A 13,903-nucleotide genomic window follows, 5' to 3' on the forward strand; every position below is an offset into this window, starting at 1 on the left:
CACTCCTCCATGGTATGTGATTATTGGACGGCACCCGAAGGATTCGGTTAGCCATGGCTTGTGTAAGCAAAGGTTGGGAGGAGTGTCATCATAATAAAACTAAAATAAAAAGGCACTCCTTCATGGTATGAGATTGTTGGCAGGCACCCGAGGATTCGGTTAGCCATGGTTTGTGAAAGAAAGATTGGAAGGAGTGCCACCCAAAATAAAATAAAATGGGAGCCGCTCTTTGAAGGTTTGTCTGGCAAGGGGGTTAGAGTGCCCACTACCATTCGTTGACAACAACAAACACCTCTCAAAACTTTATTTTTATGCTCTCTTTATGTTTTCAAAATAAAAGCTCTAGCACAAATATAGCAATCGATGCTTTCCTCTTTGAAGGACCATTCTTTTACTTTTATTGTTGAGTCAGTTCACCTATCTCTCTCTACCTCAAGAAGCAAACATTTGTGTGAACTGTGCATTGATTCTTACATATTTGCATATTGCATTTGTTATATTGCTTTACATTGACAATTATCCATGAGATATACATGTTACAAGTTGAAAGCAACCGCTGAAACTTAATCTTCCATTGTGTTGCTTCAATACCTTTACTTTGAATTATTGCTTTATGAGTTAACTCTTATGCAAGACTTATTGATGCTTGTCTTTAAGTACTATTCATGAAAAGTCTTTGCTGTATGATTCACTTTGTTTACTCATGTCATATACATTGTTTTGATCGCTGCATTCATTACATATGTTTACAATATGATCAAGTTTATGATGGCATGTCACTCCAGAAATTATCTATGTTATCATTTTACCTGCTCGGGACGAGCAGAACTAAGCTTGGGGATGCTGATACGTCTCCGACGTATCGATAATTTCTTATGTTCCATGCCACATTATTGATGATATCAACATGTTTTATGCACACTTTATGTCATATTCGTGCATTTTCTGGAACTAACCTATTAACAAGATGTCGAAGTGCCAGTTCCTGTTTTCTGCTGTTTTTGGTTTCAGAAATCCTAGTAAGAAAATATTCTCGGAATCGGACGAAATCAACGCCCAGGTTCCTATTTTCACCGGAAGCATCCAGAACACCCGGGAAGGACCAGAGGGGGGGCACGGGCCCACCAAACCCTAGGCCGGCGCGGCCAGGGGGGCCCGCGCCACCCTATGGTGTGGGCACCCCTTCAGCCCTCCTGCGCCGCCTCTTCGCCTATTTAAAGCCTCCGTCGCGAAAACCCTGATACGTTCGATGAAACCCACAGAAACCTTCCAGAGCCGCCGCCATCGCGAAGCCAAGATCTGGGGGACATGAGTCTCTGTTCCGGCACGCCGCCGGAACGGGGAAGTGCCCCCGGAAGGCTTCTCCATCGACACCGCTGCCATCTCCACCGCCATCTTCATCACCGCTGCTGCTCCCATGAGGAGGGAGTAGTTCTCCATCGAGGCTCGGGGCTGTACCGGTAGCTATGTGGTTCATCTCTCTCCTATGTGCTTCAATACAATAATCTCATGAGCTGCCTTACATGATTGAGATTCATATGATGATGCTTGTAATCTAGATGTCGTTATGCTAGTCAAGTGAATTTTACTTATGTGATCTCCGGAGACTCCTTGTCCCACGTGTGTAAAGGTGACAGTGTGTGCACCGTGTGGGTCTCTTAGGCTATATTTCACAGAATACTTATTCACTGTTATGAATGGCATAGTGAAGTGCTTATTTATATCTCTTTATGATTGCAATGTGTTTTGTATCACAATTTATCTATGTGCTACTCTAGCAATGTTATTAAAGTAGTTTTATTCCTCCTACACGGTGTAATGGTGACAGTGTGTGCATCCGTGTTAGTACTTGGTTTATGCTATGATTATGATCTCTTGTAGATTATGAAGTTAACTATTGCTATGATAGTATTGATGTGTACTATTCCTCCTACATATGCATGAAGGTGACAGTGTGCATGCTATGTTAGTACTTGGTTAGTCGAATTGATCTTTCATGCACTCTAAGGTTACTTAAATATGAACATTGAATTGTGGAGCTTGTTAACTCCGGCATTGAGGGTTCGTGTAATCCTACGCAATGTGTTCATCATCCAACAAGAGTGTAGAGTATGCATTTATCTATTCTGTTATGTGATCAATGTTGAGAGTGTCCACTAGTGAAAGTGTAATCCCTAGGCCTTGTTCCTAAATACTGCTATCGCTGCTTGTTTACTGTTTTACTGCGTTACTACTGCTGCAATACTACCACCATCAACTACACGCCAGCAAGCTATTTTCTGGCACCGTTGCTACTGCTCATATATATTCATACCACCTGTATTTCACTATCTCTTCGCCGAACTAGTGCACCTATTAGGTGTGTTGGGGACACAAGAGACTTCTTGCTTTGTGGTTGCAGGGTTGCATGAGAGGGATATCTTTGACCTCTTCCTCCCTGAGTTCGATAAACCTTTGGTGATCCACTTAAGGGAAAACTTGCTGCTGTTCTACAAACCTCTGCTCTTGGAGGCCCAACACTGTCTACAGGAAAAGGAGGGGGAAGTAGACATCAGTCCTCCTGGCCGACTTGTGCAATTTTCCCACCATATATAGTCCCCATTGTGCGAAAGGCCATGCCAAGGGTATTGGCATTAATTCTGTTGCTGGAGTGTGAGGTTTAGACGTGAATCTTTGACAAGCTTCACAAGTGCGCACGATTTCTTTTGCATCCTCTATTGATGTTAGTCAATAAAATCTAGCGCTAAAAGACTTGGATTCTATTGCTTGACTGCTTGCATGGTGGCCATATTTCTTCGTGTATATCCTTCAATATGACTCGTCCTTCTTCGGGTGTAACACACCTCTGCAGCACACCTGATATACTTCGCTTGTATAGCTCTCCTTAACCAATGTAAACGCCTTAGATCGTCGAATAACTCGTCTCGCTTCAACCGGATCTTCGGGTATTTCTTTCTTCGTGATATATGTCACGTATACCTGCGTCCAGGGGACTTGAATCATCATGACCTCTTCTGTTTCTTCCTCATCATCCGACATATGTGCTTCTGGAGCTGCTGAAGCCCCGAGTCATTCTTGAGTTTCTCCTTTTTCTTTGGGTGTTTTGGTGCATTCTTTGACTTGGTTGATCTTTCTCTGATTTCCTCCCAAAAAACTCCAGGTGGTATGGGCAGACACTGCGAGCCAATGTTTGCCAAAACGTTGGCTTCGTTGTTGTGATTAACTTCACAACCATCGAAGGTTTTCTCGAGTTCATTGCAGGGTCGTACCTAAACAAATGGAGGCCCTGTGCAAAGTGTAATACCAGGCCCTAGTCATAACCATTTTTAATAAACAAGCGAGTTTTACCTAGGAAAGGGAGTACAATATTTTTTACCAATAAACTCATCTTTCTAAATGTAAATGTTAGAGCTTATAATCAACAATTATCTTGTAATTAAAATGTTGAGGCATTTTTTGAATATGGAAAGTAGACACTGTAGAAAAGTATGACATATCGATACGTACAAGCTAGCTAAGAAGCCGCTCGGGTCGTCCCCTCCAGGGCGACTTGGGGCGGAACCCTAACCCCCCTGCCGCCGCCTTCCCTTCCCCCTCCTCCTCCCTCCTCGCCGTCCCCTGAGGCTGCCGCCGGCGAAGCCTGGCGCGGTCGGTGATGGGGGCGGTGGGGATCCGTGCACGGTCCCCTGGGGCGGCGGTAGGAGGCACGCCTCCGCGCCGGGGGGGTGATCCCGGAACCCGGCGGTTGATGGCGGCGCGGCCATCTCATCACGTCTTCGCCGCGGCCTCGTCGGGCGGGCGATGATGGGGGCGGCGGCGCGGCCATGGAACCATGGCGGCGCGGCTCTCTCCTCCGTTCCTCGCCACGGACTCACCGGGCAGGCGGTTTGGGGTCGGCGGCGCGGCCCTGGATCCTGGCGGCGCGATCCTCTCCTTCCTTCCTCGCCTCGGCATCGCCGGGCAGGTGGTGATGGGGGCGGATCTCGTGCTGCTCCTCCTCAAGGTCTAGATCACGGCACAAAGGGCGGCGGCCCTGGATGGCGGTGACGACATCGACCTGGTGGCAGGTGGCGGGCGTCAGGTGCGATGGAGGTGCTTGGAAGCCGGTGATGGTGTCGCCGGTGGAGGGTTGGGTTGGCCAGCTGTAAGAGCAAAATTGATATCCCATGTTTTGTGTGTTTGATGACAACACTTGAGTAATCTCACCGTGTGCCTTGAGTATCATTGTTAGATTTGCAAGTACACGGTGACCTCGCCGGACGCGTCAAGATCGGAAGACTGAAGCGTAGTTGATAGGTTTTCCGGTTTTGTGTGTGTTTAGCGAGGTAACAAAGTTGGAGAGAAAAAGGGAAGAAAACCAGATTTAGCCGGGCCGGTACTACCGGTACCTGTAGCGGTAGTACCACTACCCCTATAGGTACCGCTCTGAGTCTGTGCTGAATTCGTCCCCCAGAACAAGTTGCGGTACCCCTGCAGTACCTGGGGCGGTAGTACCGCTCACGAGCGGTAGTACCGCTCAAGGTACCGCTTGAGGTACCGTAACGCGTTACGGTCGTACCGCTTCGGTACCGCCCCGGGTACCGCTCTGGATCCAGTAAGGTCTGGACCCTATTGCGGTACCACGAGCGGTACCGCGGGCGGTAGTACCGCTCTGGGTCCTTTGACCATATCTGGGGTGATTTCGAACTCAGGGCGGTAGTACCGCTTACTCCAAAGCGGTAGTACCGCTTAGGCCAAATCTGGGCATAACAGTTGGATTTGGAGGAGCCTATTTAAGGGCCCCTTCTTCCCCACCCGATTTGATCTCTTCCCCTTCTCTCTCCTCCATTGTTGCTGAGCTTAATCCTTGTGGATCTCCTTCCCCCTCCAACCAATCTTGCCCTAATTTTGAGGATAGGTGGAGGAGACCCCGATCTATAGTTCTACCAAGAGAGATTTCACAAATACTAGCTATTCCTTAGTGGATCTTGGTGGTAGGGTTCCTTTGGTGGATCTTGGAGAAGAGTTCCTTTGGTGGAGCATTGGGGAGTTCCTTTGGTGGAGCCTTGGAGAGTTTCTTGGTGGAGCATTGGAAGAGTTCCTATGGTGGAGCATTGGTGATGGGTTCCTATGGTGGAGCATTGGAGATGTGCAGCTATGGAGCCTAGCTTGGTGATGTACTAGCTCCATAGGGTGTTGGGAGCATCCTTGTGTGTGTGGAGCTCGCCCCAACCTTGTGAAGGAATCACCGCCTCGACCGGTGCCTTAGTGGAAGAGGGAGAGCACCTCCGTGGAGCTCTCTCGAGGAAGAGGGTGAGGCCTTCCTTCGTGGTGTGGCCGCCTAGTCTCTTGTGTGAGACTAGCACCTCCTCAACACAGACGTACCTCCTTTAGTGGAGGGAACTGCGGGAAACAAACCTCGACTCGCCTCGCGCCCCCCGGTTGTCTTGCTCCTTACTTTCTTTATCTTGTTGATTCCTTTACTTGTTGCACATGCTCTACCTTCATTGTAGGATCACCCCCATTGCTAAAAGTCACACCTTTACCTTCCGTTGCATAAAGCTTGAAAAAGACTACTCGTAGCGCCATTCACCCCCCTCTTGTTCGCTACGATCCGTTCAAGTGGTATCAGAGCAAGGTTTTCTTGCTCGGGCTTTACCGCCTAAGAAATGGCCGAACAAGAGACGGTTGTGAATGGGTCACCTTCCCTTGAACCACCCGCTCCATCATCGCCCATCGATTCCACGACGGCCACGTTGGATGACCTCAAGAAATTGGATTCATCCATCGTTGCCCAAATGAAGGCGATGATGATGGAGTTGGTGGTTCAAAAGCCAAACCCTCCTCCAAAAGCAAGTGCAGAGGATCCACCACCAAAAGCCAACACCCTTCCTCTTGTTGATTTTGTCGCGGAAACGACGAAAGATACACAAAAGGAAGGGCTTGGGGATACCGGCACTTCAACAAAAGGGAAGGATGATGACACACCGGTAGCGGAACGTCAAGGGGGTTATCATGCGGTGCCACCACCAAATGATTACACCATCAACATTCCGATACCGATGCCGCATATCTTGTCACATGGTTCTCCACCGTTACTCGAGTCAAACAACTTTGAGAATTGGCAATTCTTAATGCGTTCACATGTGCGCAGCGCTTCTACCGAGCTTTGGCGTATCATTGAGGAGGGCTATTCACCACGAGATCCCAAGAAGATGACAAGAAGAGATGTGGTGGATGACCAACTCAACGCCACCGCCATCAACATGATTCATATGGCCATCTCCCCCAAGGACCGCGCTCATATCCGCTCGATCAAGACCGCCAAGGAAGCATGGGACAAACTTGAGAAGCTCTTCCTCGGCAATGCAAGCATCCAAAGCTCTCGCTTTGATGAAGTGAACAACATGGCCGACAACTTCGTCATGATTGAAGGAGAGACCCCCGAAGAAATGTACCGATGCCTCATCGCTCTTGCCGTGCAAATGCAAGATCTTGGAGCAATGTTCGTGGATGACTATTGGATCAAGCGCAAGTTCTACAATGCTCTCCTCCCTTATGAGGAAGTGAAGTTGACGGCCATCCGCCAAAACGCCTCCTTCCGTACTATGACATCCGATGAAGTCCTTAGCGAAGTCATCGCTATGGACATCTCCAAGAAGAATGCGGAGGATCTTGTTGCTCGCGCCCACAACTCCCGCAAGCCCAATCTTGCATTGAAGATGAAGGTGCATGAAGCTAGTGAAAGTGATGAGGATCCCGTTGAGTGGGGTTCAGATGATCTCAAGCTCAACTACCATGAGCACATGGCTCTCGCCGCCAAGAAGTTTTGGGATGGAAACATGTCCCAAAACACAAGACCAAGAAGATCACGTGATTCTCCAAGAAGACCCTCCAAGAGTCCAAGAGAAAGGACAAGGGGAAGAACATGCTACAATTGCGGTGACAAGAATCATTTTGTCGCGGATTGTATGTTTGAGAGAAGAGAAGATCATGGTGGAAGGCTTATCCCAAAGGATAGGTACAAGCCACTCTCGAAAAGATTCTCCAAGTTCTCCCCAAGGTCCGATGATGACAAGGTCTCCCCCAACAAGAAGCCTAGAGCCTTCATCATCCGTGAAGAGTACACCTCCGACGAAGATGGGGAGCATGAGGACAAGCACTCCAACAAGGAAGGAGAGGGAGTGGCCTCCATCGCCATTTCCACTCCCTCTACCTCCCTCTTCGACTCTCCAAATGAGAACATCGTCACCAACAATGCACGGTGTCTCATGGCAAAGGTATCCACGGAGGTAAAATCTAATTCCAAAACATCATCTTCGACTAACGCCTCATATATTGATGATGCCACTAGTCTCACCGTTAAACGTGAGATTATGGGTTTGGATTCCTTGGATTCTTTTCTCACTAACATGAAGGGGGACACCAAGATTCATGTTGGGGATCTCTTAGCCCAACTTGGTGCGGCACAAGATCTTATTGAGAAGAGGGAGAAGTTGTAAAGGGAAGCGGCCTTTGAGCTTGCCAATCTCAAGGAGGAGCTTGATGATGAAAGGAACCTTCACATGTCTCTTGAAGCTAGTGTCATTGTGCTTGAAGACAAGAATGAAGCTATTGTTTCACGTCTCACCAAGGATCGAGACCATGCTCTTGAGTTGGTTGGTGACCTCAAGAAGAAGATGCTCTTGCTCGAGGAAGACAACAAAGCAAAAGACGATGAAGACCCCGATTCTTCCCATGATGAGCTTGTGGATCAAGTTACTTCCTTGAGAAGGCACAATGCCCTCCTCTTGGAAGTCAATGCTCTTCAAGAAGAAGCCTTGGATGAGTACTATCGCTTGTTCAAGGAGAAGACCTCATGTTGCAACCATGAAGAAGAAATTGCCACTCTTGAGATCACCAAGGCCAAGCTTTTGAGTTTGGGTAGCAAGCAAGAAGAGTCGTTGGAGGAGTGTCTCCGTATGAGCAAGGAGAAGGATACATGTTGTGATCATGAGGAGCAAATTGCCGCCTTGAAGAGAAGGGAAGCCAAGCTCATGGAGATCAACTCCATGCAAGAAGAAACATTGAAGGAGTACTTTCCCTTGAGCAAGGACCGTGCATGTTGCACTCATGAAAGCGACATTGCCAAGATGGAAAATGACAAGCGCTTGCTCATGAAGTTGAACACTCTCCAAGAAGAAGCTTTGATGGAACATTTCCGGGTGAACAAGGCAAAGGAGGTCCAAGTGTTTGATATTTGCCATCCACACCCGGAGCATGAAGATGAAGTCAATCGCTTGAAGGCCAAGGTTGATAGACTCCAAGTTCAAGCCAAGTACTTGGAAGGAATCATTGAAGCAAAAGATAGAGCCAAAGAGGGCTCGGGCAATGAAGGAGGAGTGGCTACCAAGCCAAAGAGAAAGAGGAAGAGGAGGACCAAGAAGAAGATGGACAAGAAGAACATGGAGACCAACTGTGAAGGGAGCAATGCTAGCTCAAGAAGGGATGGAGTGCCCAACTCCGCCTCGACGGGTTTCGTCGGCTCTAACAACCCTTCTCATGTTCTTTTTGTTGATTACCATGGACATATTCGTGCTTGCTTTATTGGTCCTCAAAAGGACAATGTTGATTGGACTATTTGGGTTCCCAAACCCCTTGTTACTAACATGCTAGGACCCATTGAAAAATGGGTACCTAAATCCAAGACTTGATTCCTTGTAGGACTATGCTTCCGGTGGTGCTAAATGGGTGGTTGATAGTGGAGCCACAAGTCATATGACCGGAAGCAAGGATAGTGTTGTCGACCTCGGGCCTTCTCTCTCTACCGTTTCATATGGCGACAACACGTGCTCTAAGGTATTGGGTCTTGGCAAGGTGGTGGTAATGATACGTCTCCGACGTATCGATAATTTCTTATGTTCAATGCCACATTATTGATGTTGTCTACATGTTTTATGCACACTTTATGTCATATTCGTGCATTTTCTGGAACTAACCTATTAACAAGATGCCGAAGTGCCAGTTGCTGTTTTCTGCTGTTTTTGGTTTCAGAAATCCTAGTAAAGAAATATTCTCGGAATTGGACGAAATCAACGCCTGTGTTCCTATTTTGCCGGAAGCATCCAGAACACCCGAGAGCCACCAGGGAGGGGGCACAGGCCCACCAAACCCTAGGCCGGCGCGGCCAGGGGGGCCCGCGCCACCCTATGGTGTGGGCACCCCTTCGACCCTCTGGCGCCGCCTCTTCGCCTATTTAAAGCCTCCGTCGCGAAAACCCTGATACGTTCGACGAAAACCACATAAACCTTCCAGAGCCGCCGCCATCGCGAGGCCAAAGATCTGGGGGACAGGAGTCTCTGTTCCGGCACGCTGCCGGAGCGGGGAAGTGCCCCCGGAAGGCTTCTCCATCGACACCGCTGCCATCTCCACCGCCATCTTCATCACCGCTGCTGCTCCCATGAGGAGGGAGTAGTTCTCCATCGAGGCTCGGGGCTGTACCGGTAGCTATGTGGTTCATCTCTCCCATGTACCTCAATACAATAATCTCATGAGCTGCTTTACATGATTGAGATTCATATGAGTTTGTATCACAATTTATCTATGTGCTACTCTAGCAATGTTATTAAAGTAGTTTTATTCCTCCTGCACGTGTGTAAAGGTGACAGTGTGTGCACCGTGTTAGTACTTGGTTTATGCTATGATCATGATCTCTTGTAGATTGCGAAGTTAACTATTGCTATGATAATATTGATGTGATCTATTCCTCCTACATATGCATGAAGGTGACAGTGTGCATGCTATGTTAGTACTTGGTTTAGTCTGTTGATCTATCTTACACTACAAGGTTACTAAAATATGAACAGTAATTGTGGAGCTTGTTAACTCCGGCATTGAGGGTTCGTGTAATCCTACGCAATGTGTTCATCATCCAACAAAAGTGTAGAGTATGCATTTATCTATTCTGTTATGTGATCAATGTTGAGAGTGTCCACTAGTGAAAGTGTAATCCCTAGGCCTTGTTCCTAGATACTGCTGCGTTACTACTGCTTGTTTACTGTTTTACTGCGTTACTACTGCTGCAATACTACCACCATCAACTACACGCCAGCAAGCTATTTTCTGGCACCGTTGCTACTGCTCATATATATTCATACCACCTGTATTTCACTATCTCTTCGCCGAACTAGTGCACCTATTAGGTGTGTTGGGGACACAAGAGACTTCTTGCTTTGTGGTTGCAGGGTTGCATGAGAGGGATATCTTTGACCTCTTCCTCCCTGAGTTCGATAAACCTTGGGTGATCCACTTAAGGGAAAACTTGCTGCTGTTCTACAAACCTCTGCTCTTGGAGGCCCAACACTGTCTACAGGAAAAGGAGGGGGAAGTAGACATCAAGCTATTTTCTAGCGCCGTTGCCGGGGAGGAAAGGTAAAAGGTACTCACACTCCGGACCTCGGCTACCAAGCTATTTTCCGGCGCCGTAAGTACTCAAAGCTATTTCCTTTAGATCCTGCAATTGCATCTTTTTGTTTCTTGTTTACACTAGTTTGGCATAATGGACAAGAATGATCTTCTTATTCTATTTCCTGATTTAAAACATGGATTGTTTGATGCGAAAATTAAAAAACCTATGGAATCTTATTTGCATGCTGGTAGTAATATTAGTATGAACGCTTTGAACACCATTGTTGATAATGATATAGAAAGTTCTAAGCTTGGGGAAGCTGGTTTTCATGATCTTTTTAGTCCCCCAAGCATTGAGGAGAAAATTTTCTTTGATGATACTTTGCCTCCTATTTATGATGATTATAATGATAGTGGTCTTTTGGTGCCACCTACTATGGAGAGTAAATTTTGTTGTGATTATACTATGCCTCCTACACTTGATGAGAATAATAATGATAGCTACTTTGTTGAATTTGCTCCCACTACTACTAATAAAATTGATTATGCTTATGTGGAGAGTAATTATTTTATGCATGAGACTCATGATAAGAATGCTTTATGTGATAGTTATATTGTTGAGTTTGCTCATGTTGCTACTGAAAGTTATTATGAGAGAGGAAAATATGGTTGTAGAAATTTTCATGTTACTAAAACACCTCTCTATGTGCTGAAATTTTTGAAGCTACATCTGTTTTATTTTTCTATGCTTGTTGCATTATGCTTCATGAACTTGTTTCTTTACAAGATTCCTATGCATAGGAAGCATGTTAGACTTAAATGTGTTTTGAATTTGCCTCTTTATGCTCTCTTTTGCTTCAAATATTATTTCTTGCGAGTGCATCATTAAAACTGCTGAGCCCATCTTAATGGCTATAAAGAAAGAACTTCTTGGGAGATAACCCATATGTTATTTTGCTACAGTACTTTATTTTATATTTGTGTCTTGGAAGTTGTTTACTACTGTAGCAACCTCTCCTTATCTTAGTTTTGTGTTTTGTTGTGCCAAGTAAAGTCTTTGATAGTAAAGTCAATACTAGATTTGGATTACTGCGCAGAAACAGATTTCTTGCTGTCACGAATCTGGGCTTAATTCTCTGTAGGTAACTCAGAAAATTATGCCAATTTACGTGAGTGTTCCTCAGATATGTACGCAACTTTCATTAGTTTTGAGTTTTCTGATCTGAGCAACGGAAGTATTTATTAGAAATTCGTCTTTACGGACTGTTCTGTTTTGACAGATTCTGCCTTTTATTTCGCATTGCCTCTTTTGCTATGTGGGATGGATTTCTTTGTTCCATTAAACTCCAGTAGCTTTGAGCAATGTCCAGAAGTGTTAAGAATGATTGTGTCACCTCTGAACATGTGAGTTTTTGATTATGTACTAACCCCTCTAATGAAGTTTATGAGAAGTTTGGTGTGAAGGAAGTTTTCAAGGGTCAAGAGAGGAGGATGATATACTATGATCAAGAAGAGTGAAAGCTCTAAGCTTGGGGATGCCCCGGTGGTTCATCCCTGCATATTTCAAGAGGACTCAAGCATCTAAGCTTGGGGATGCCCAAGGCATCCCCTTCTTCATCGACAACATTATCAGGTTCCTCCCCTGAAACTATATTTTTATTCCATCACATCTTATGTGCTTTTCTTGGAGCGTCTGTATGCTTTTATTTTTGTTTGTGTTTGAATAAATTGGATTACATCATGCTTCTGTGGGAGAGAGACACGCTCCGCTGTTGCATATGAACACATGTGTTCTTAGCTTTTAATTTTCATGACGAAGGTTGAAACTGCTTCGTTAAATTGTTATATGGTTGGAATTGGAAAATGATACATGTAGTAATTGCTATTATGTCTTGGGTAATGTGATACTTGGCAATTGTTGTGCTCATGTTTAAGCTCTTGCATCATATGCTTTGCACCCATTAATGAAGAAATACATAGAGCATGCTAAAATTTGGTTTGCATATTTGGTTTCTCTAAGGTCTAGATAATTTCTAGTATTGAGTTTGAACAACAAGGAAGACGGTGTAGAGTCTTATAATGCTTTCAATATGTATTTTATGTGAGTTTTGCTGCACCAGTTCATCCTTGTGTTTGTTTCAAATAAGCCTTGCTAGCCTAAACCTTGTATCGAGAGGGAATACTTCTCATGCATCCAAATACTTGAGCCAACCACTATGCCATTTGTGTCCACCATACCTACCTACTACATGGTATTTTCCGCCATTCCAAAGTAAATTGCTTGAGTGCTACCTTTAAAATTCCATCATTCACCTTTGCAATATATAGCTCATGGGACAAATAGCTTAAAAACTATTGTGGTATTGAATATGTAATTATGCACTTTATCTCTTATTAAGTTGCTTGTTGTGCGATAACCATGTTCATTGGGGACGCCATCAACTATTCTTTGTTGAATATCATGTGAGTTGCTATGCATGTTCGTCTTGTCTGAAGTAAGAGAGATCTACCACCTTATGGTTAAGCATGCATATTGTTAGAGAAGAACATTGGGCCGCTAACTAAAGCCATGATCCATGGTGGAAGTTTCAGTTTTGGACATATATCCTCAATCTCAAATGAGAAAAATTAATTGTTGTTACATGCTTATGCATAAAAGAGGAGTCCATTATCTGTTGTCTATGTTGTCCTGGTATGGATGTCTAAGTTGAAGAATAATCAATAGCGAGAAATCCAATGCGAGCTTTCTCCTTAGACCTTTGTACAGGCGGCATAGAGGTACCCCTTTGTGACACTTGGTAAAAACATGTGCATTGTGATGATCCGGTAGTCCAAGCTAATCAGGACAAGGTGCGGGCACTATTAGTATACTATGCATGAGGCTTGCAACTTGTAAGATATAATTTACATGATACATATGCTTTATTACTACCGTTGACAAAATTGTTTCATGTTTTCAAAATAAAAGCTCTAGCACAAATATAGCAATCGATGCTTTCCTCTTTGAAGGACCATTCTTTTTACTTTTATTGTTGAGTCAGTTCACCTATCTCTCTCCACCTCAAGAAGCAAACACTTGTGTGAACTGTGCATTGATTCCTACATACTTGCATATTGCATTTGTTATATTGCTTTGCATTGACAATATCCATGAGATATACATGTTACAAGTTGAAAGCAACCGCTGAAACTTAATCTTCCATTGTGTTGCTTCAATGCCTTTACTTTGAATTATTGCTTTATGAGTTAACTCTTATGCAAGACTTATTGATGCTTGTCTTGAAGTACTATCCATGAAAAGTCTTTGCTATATGATTCACTTGTTTACTCATGTCATATACATTGTTTTGATCGCTGCATTCACTACATATGCTTTACAAATAGTATGATCAAGGTTATGATGGCATGTCACTCCAGAAATTATCTGTGTTATCGTTTTACCTGCTTGGGACGAGCAGAACTAAGCTTGGGGATGCTGATACGTCTCCGACGTATCGATAATTTCTTATGTTCAATGCCACATTATTGATGTTATCTA

The sequence above is a fragment of the Lolium perenne genome, chromosome 4, assembly GCF_019359855.2.
Source record: "Lolium perenne isolate Kyuss_39 chromosome 4, Kyuss_2.0, whole genome shotgun sequence".
NCBI lineage: Eukaryota > Viridiplantae > Streptophyta > Magnoliopsida > Poales > Poaceae > Lolium > Lolium perenne.